Here is a 6,464-nt window from a genome sequence, read left to right on the forward strand (position 1 = left end):
CCTCCTCTCCCTCCTCCTCCTCCCTCCCTCCCTCCCTCCTCTCTCTCTCTCTCTCTCTCTTCTCTCTCTCTCTCTCTCTCTCTCTCTCTCTCTCTCTCTCTCTTTCTCGTTACTATTCCCAATGTTATTAGACGAACCGGGTTTCAGACGCATGTACGTCCAATGTAGCTTCAGTAACGTACCGGACACTAGTAAATAGGGGATCATTAGCCGCCTATGTAAAATTTTTTTCAAAAATATTGGAAATTTTATTTATATTTTATATTTTACATATTTTACATATGTATACATATATAGAAATATATTATATATATTTATATATATATATATATGTAAAATATGTAAAATATATTAAAATTTTCAACATTTTCAATCTTAAGCGACTAATGATCTCCTATTTACTAATGACCGGTACATTACTAGTGAAGCTACATTGGACGCGCATGCGTCTGAAATCCGACCCGTCTAACAACATTGGCTATTCCTAGCAACCAGAATGAATTGAAATGGATTAAAATGGATTCAGATTTTCAGAAATACGGATTCATATTAAAATGAATCCATTTCAATCTTGAATGCATTTTTATCATTTTCATTTATAGGAATTGCATAGAGCGTATCTCTGCCTTTCAATCTAAAAATAATATTAGCATTTTCGATGCACATCGTGAATACTATTCAGAATTGTGAAGTACTATTTTTTTTAATTTAATTAAATTCAAAAATAATATCAGCAATTTCTGTGTAAATACTGTTCAATTCAATATTCTGAGTATGAAATGCAGTTTTTCAATCTAATTGAATAAAAAAATTTTTATCTAAAAATGGATCATAAATGCTAAATTAAATTATTCAAAATTTTAAGTAGAAAATTTTTCGTTTAATCCAACTAAGTTCAAAAAAGTTATAACGTAAAAATAATTTAGCTATGTTCTTTTGTTTCTTTTTGATTAGAAGTAAAATGAACACTCGCAAACCGTACAAACATAGCCCGAATATTACGCTAATCACGACGCGCGATCGGCCAAGCGAGATTAGATTATCCGATACTATCCAATGTTGTCTCATAATAATATAAATTGTTTATATTTTATTGTATCTGTTAAATGATGATATTTTTATTACATCTATATAATTTCGTTACTATTAGGTGTACAACTTTGCTTCCGCCGTTTTCCTATAGATGGCTTTAGCGGTAAATGGTGATCGAAATAAATAGATCATAGACGTCATACAATAAACTTGGGCATCTGTCAACATAACCCCATAGAAACATTAGTCAATTTGTGTCTGCATCATAAAGTTATTCTCGATTGAAAATGTCAGTTTACGAGCCAAATTCTCGTCATTTGCGGGAGGTTTTAATTTTTTCAATATAAAGAAATCTGCGGCTGAGGCTCATCGAATGCTCTCAAATACTTATGGTGAGGCCGCTATTAGTGAAAGAACGTGAGTCGTGAGTGGTTTCAACGCTTCAAGAACGGTGATTTTGACGTCGAAGACCGAACCATCGCATAGCGATGGAAGAGAGAAGGTTTTCGAAGATGCAGAATTGGAGGCATTACAAGACTTGTGTCAAAATCAAGAAGAATTGGCACGATCATTGGGAGTGACTCAATAAGCCATTTCAAAACGCCTCAAAGCCATGGGAATGATTCAGAAGCAAGGAAATTAGGTACCGTACGAGTTGAAACCGAGAGATGTTGAACGGCGTTTGTTTGCTTGTGAACAGCTGCTTGAAAGGCAAAGATAGAAGGGATTTCTGCATCGCATTGTGACTGAGGACGAAAAATGGGTTCATTACGATAATCCCAAGCGCAGAAAATCATGGGGAGTTCCCGGCCATGCTTCCACGTCGACGGCCAAACCGAATATTCATGGCTCCAAGGTCATGCTCTGTATTTGATGGACCAGCTCGGCGTAATGTATTATGAATTGTTAAAACCGACTGAAACACTCACAGGCGATCGGCATCGAACGCAATTGCGTTTGAGCCGAGCATTGAAAGACAAACGGCCGCAATACAACGAGAGACACGATAAAGTGATTTTGCAGCATGACAATCATCGACCCCATGTTGCGAAAGTGGTCAAGACATACTTGGAAACGTTGAAATGGGAAGTCCTATCCCACCCGCCGTATTCTCCAGACGTTGCTCCCTCTGACTATCACTTGTTTCGACCAATGGCACACGGCCTGGCTGACCAGCCAGCACTTCCGGTCTTATGAAGAAATAAAAAATTGGATCGATTCGTGGATAGCCTCAAAAGATGACCAATTTTTTCGACGCGGGATTCGTACGCTACCCGAAAGATGGGAGAAAGTAGTGGCCAGCGATGGACAATACATACTTTGAATCATAAATGTATAATCAGTTTTTTACAATAAAGCCTCGAATTTCGGAAAAAAAACGGCGGAAGCAAAATTGTATACCTAATAGCAGGAGTAAAAGTACAATGCTTCGGTCAAAAGTTTATATCAATCAAAAAGTATATCACGCATTTGAATGATTCCATGAATAAACTTCAGCATTTTATAGTTATAATATTGTATCATCATCATCATCATCATCATCATCACCATCAATACTTTATATCAGCGGTAAAAAGTACAATGTCTCGAAAAACGAATATTTCAGCCAAAAAGTAGACAAGAAGACATCGCGCTCGAAAGATTCCACCTCAGCATTTTTAACACTTGCAACGCTATGTAATCTACTAAAGCGCAATTAAACGTATATTTATTGAACAGCTTTCAAATAGCTATCGAATCACTATTAAACTATCATCCATTTTCACTTATATCTGCAATAATATTATATACTAGGTATGTAAATATGAAATTTACCGGAATTTTTTTATAGAAAATACACATTTATTGCATGAAAATGATAAAAAATATTTTATTCGAAGTATTGCCATCGGTAGCTATACATTTTTTCCACCTGTTTGACAATTTGTGGATGCCATGCCAAAAAAATTGTTGCTCTTTTGAGCCAAACCAGTCATCTAGCCATTTTCGTACATCTTCGTAAGAAGTGAAGCGCTGCTGAGCAAGTGCGTGTTCCATCGATGCAAATAAGTGGTAATCGGACGGAGCCAAGTCTGGTGAGTAAGCCACATGCGAAAGTATTTCCCAACTAAATGCCTCAATTGTTTTCTTGACCAGTTTTACTGTGTGTGATGGTGCATTATCAAATGTGAAGCAATATCACTTTGTGTTGCCTTTTTTGATATTTTGGTCGTTTTTTACACAAAGCTTGATTCAAATTGATCATTTGTTGTCGGTAGCGTTCAGTATTAACGGTTTCGCCAGGTTTTAGCAGCTCATAATAGATCACCTTTCTGATCCTATTAAACACAGAGCATTGTCTTCCGTCCATAGTGATTTGGTCTTGCAATCGATGATTCGCCTGGAGTTATCCATGATCTTTTACGTTTAAGATTCTCAAAATATATCCACTTTTCTTCGCCAGTCACAATTCGATGGAGAAATGACTTTCTTTTGTACCTGGCTTCGCAAGTGGTTTTCCTGCTGTCTTTCATTCAGTTCATGTAGAACCCATTTTCCCATCTTCTGGATCTTTCCCATGGATTTCAAACGTATGGAGACGGCTTCTCGTGTCACATTCAATTGATCCGCAAGTTGTTGTTGAGTTTAAGCATCATCCTTATCCAACATGCAATTCGCTGTCTTCAAACTTTTTCGGTGGTTTTCCACGTTCTTCGTTTCTTATGTCAAAATCGCCACTTTTGAATTTTTTAAACCACTCAAAGCACTGTGATTTACTAAGAGCATGCTCACCGTAAGCTTCAACAAGCATTCGATGCGATTCTGCAGCAGTTTTCTTCAAATAGTAACAGAAAATCAATGCTGTCCGCAAATCGTAGTTTCTAGGCACAAAATTCGACATGTTCAATATTACAAACTATTACAAACTATACTGTTGTATGAAACTTGTATTGTTGAATTGAAAATCTTTGTCAGATGTCAGAACAAGGAAATGGTGTCAATGGCGCCGTCTGACGGCAACATTGATAGCTATGGCCATTTATTGATAAATTCCGGTTTCATATTTACATACCTGATAGGGTTACACAAATTCTAAAAATAAATTCTCCGCTTTAAAACACAAATTCACTGCTTTAAAACATAAAATCACTGCTTTACAAATACAAATTCACTACTTTAAGAACACTAATTCATTACTTTAAAAATATAATTCACTGCAAAGAATTTGTTTTTGCTTAAAAGTGTATTTTTATTTTCAAAGCTCAAAATAACTCGATTTATGAGACTGACGTCGCGTTTTTTTTTTGCCAGATTCTTCTATTTTGAGTGAAAACATATCGAATGAATTTTGAGACATTTTTATTAAAACATTTTTATTAAGATCTAGGAGAACCCGTATATATAAATAATTACCATTTTTTTTAAAGCAAAGAATTTTTTTTTAAGTAAAACATTTGTTTTTGAAATCGAGAATTTGTGTGTAATTGAAGCAAAAAGTTTTTACTTACATGCATATCCCTTTATATTATCGATGTGACAAATTTCCTAATATTTGTCAACTTTAATAATTAATATCTCAGTTCATAGAACAAAACAGCACTTTTTTTGCCAGATTCGTTTATTTTACGCAAAAACGCATCAAATGAAACCTATACAGCATAGAAAATTAAAGCAATATTGTTGTAATGTTGCAATATTGCAGATTGCAATGGAATATTGCAGAGATATTACAGAACTGTAAATTGACAATATGCCTGCAAAATATCAGTAATATGCTTGTAATATTCCATAAACATTGCAAAACTGTAATTCTTTAATTGTTACAATAATAATAATATAAAAATATAAGTTTTTACAATATTTATGTAGTACAGTCTTTTAATTTAACAATCGTTTTTATGATATAATTAATATAATTCATTTTATATTTAAATAAAAAATTTATTGATCTATTATTTGACAGTCATTTCATTAACTAAGTTTTATACTTATTTTAAATATGAAAACAAAAGATTCTATAATATCAAGTTTGGATACAATGCATCATCGGATAAGACGGATAAGCAATTAAGCTACTGAAAACGATTTATCGAAATATTAATTATGTGATCGATGTATTTTGCCTGATATGAACGCAAGAATAAACCAACTGATTTCAAATTAAAAAACATCACTGCGATTAACTTAATTTAATTAATCTAACTAATCCATGATTAACTTACCAAGCGATTGTATTATTATATTAATATGGATAATATTTGTAGTTTGTTCGGGGCACACATATGCTTTATCCTTACGAATAAATCTATTCTTCAGAATTAATACTATAATATATTTATTGGAATATTTTATATTATTATAAAAAATTTTGAAAAGCATATATCACTAGAAATGCGATTCGTAGAAAAATTAAAATTAGTGAAATATATGTATAGATATAGTCTTCATTCTAGAATTTTCATAAAAAATTGATTCAAATACATTACATTGCAATATTGCTGGAACGTTTTGTTGAAATATAACAAAAAACGGACATCTTAACATTGTTAGAATTTTGCAACAATGATTCAGCAACGTTTCGCAACCACCATGCAATATTGCAATGTTTCAGTGAAATCATTCTGCAATATTTCTGCAACCTTTCTGTGCTGTATGAGAACTAATTTTATCAAGATCGGAGATGAGGCCCCTAAATTTAACAATTACTATTTTTTCGGCTAACCGTAAATAGTTATACTGTGTTAATAAATTGCGCAATCTCTCTCTTCCCCCCCCCCTCTCTTTCTCTCTCTTTTTCTCTCTCGCCCTGATGAAGTTAGCGAAATATCGACACAGTGGGTGCATCCAGAAGCAATGATCACTGAGCAAAAAAGAGATTTTTTAAAGTCTCTTTTTTGTTCTATTATTAATATGTTTATTTATTATGTAACATAAAATAACTTTAACTCTACTATAGGTAATATCAATTAATGTCATCTTTCTTACTTATTTATTACTGTTTATTATTTCTCTAATGCCATATTAAGGCCGTAAGGTTATGTAGCGCTCAATAAGTGATGGAGCAACTTAAAATTACACTCAGTGAGTGGTCATCGCTTCTGAAAGCACCCAATATTACTACATACATTGGATGCTTTCCAATTGCAATATCCCTAGACACTTTCGTGCATACGGCAACACAAATTGCGTTCCAATTATCTGTTATCGTCGACACAACGCATTCAGTTGAGAGCTATGTAAGCTTGTGTTTTCTAATGACAATTACATGTTACTAACTGTGGTGGCTAAATGAGGTTGGAAGACATTGAATGCCGGTACTTTTACTTTTTTTATTTAATACAGACGGAAAAAGCTACATTTAATCTAACTCTATTCAAAACGGATCTCAACTATACAGCATACACATTTTGTTCTAATTGAATCGTGCATAATGATACACTTTGTGTATTCCT

This window comes from Atta cephalotes (assembly GCF_000143395.1).
Source record: "Atta cephalotes unplaced genomic scaffold scaffold00050, whole genome shotgun sequence".
NCBI lineage: Eukaryota > Metazoa > Arthropoda > Insecta > Hymenoptera > Formicidae > Atta > Atta cephalotes.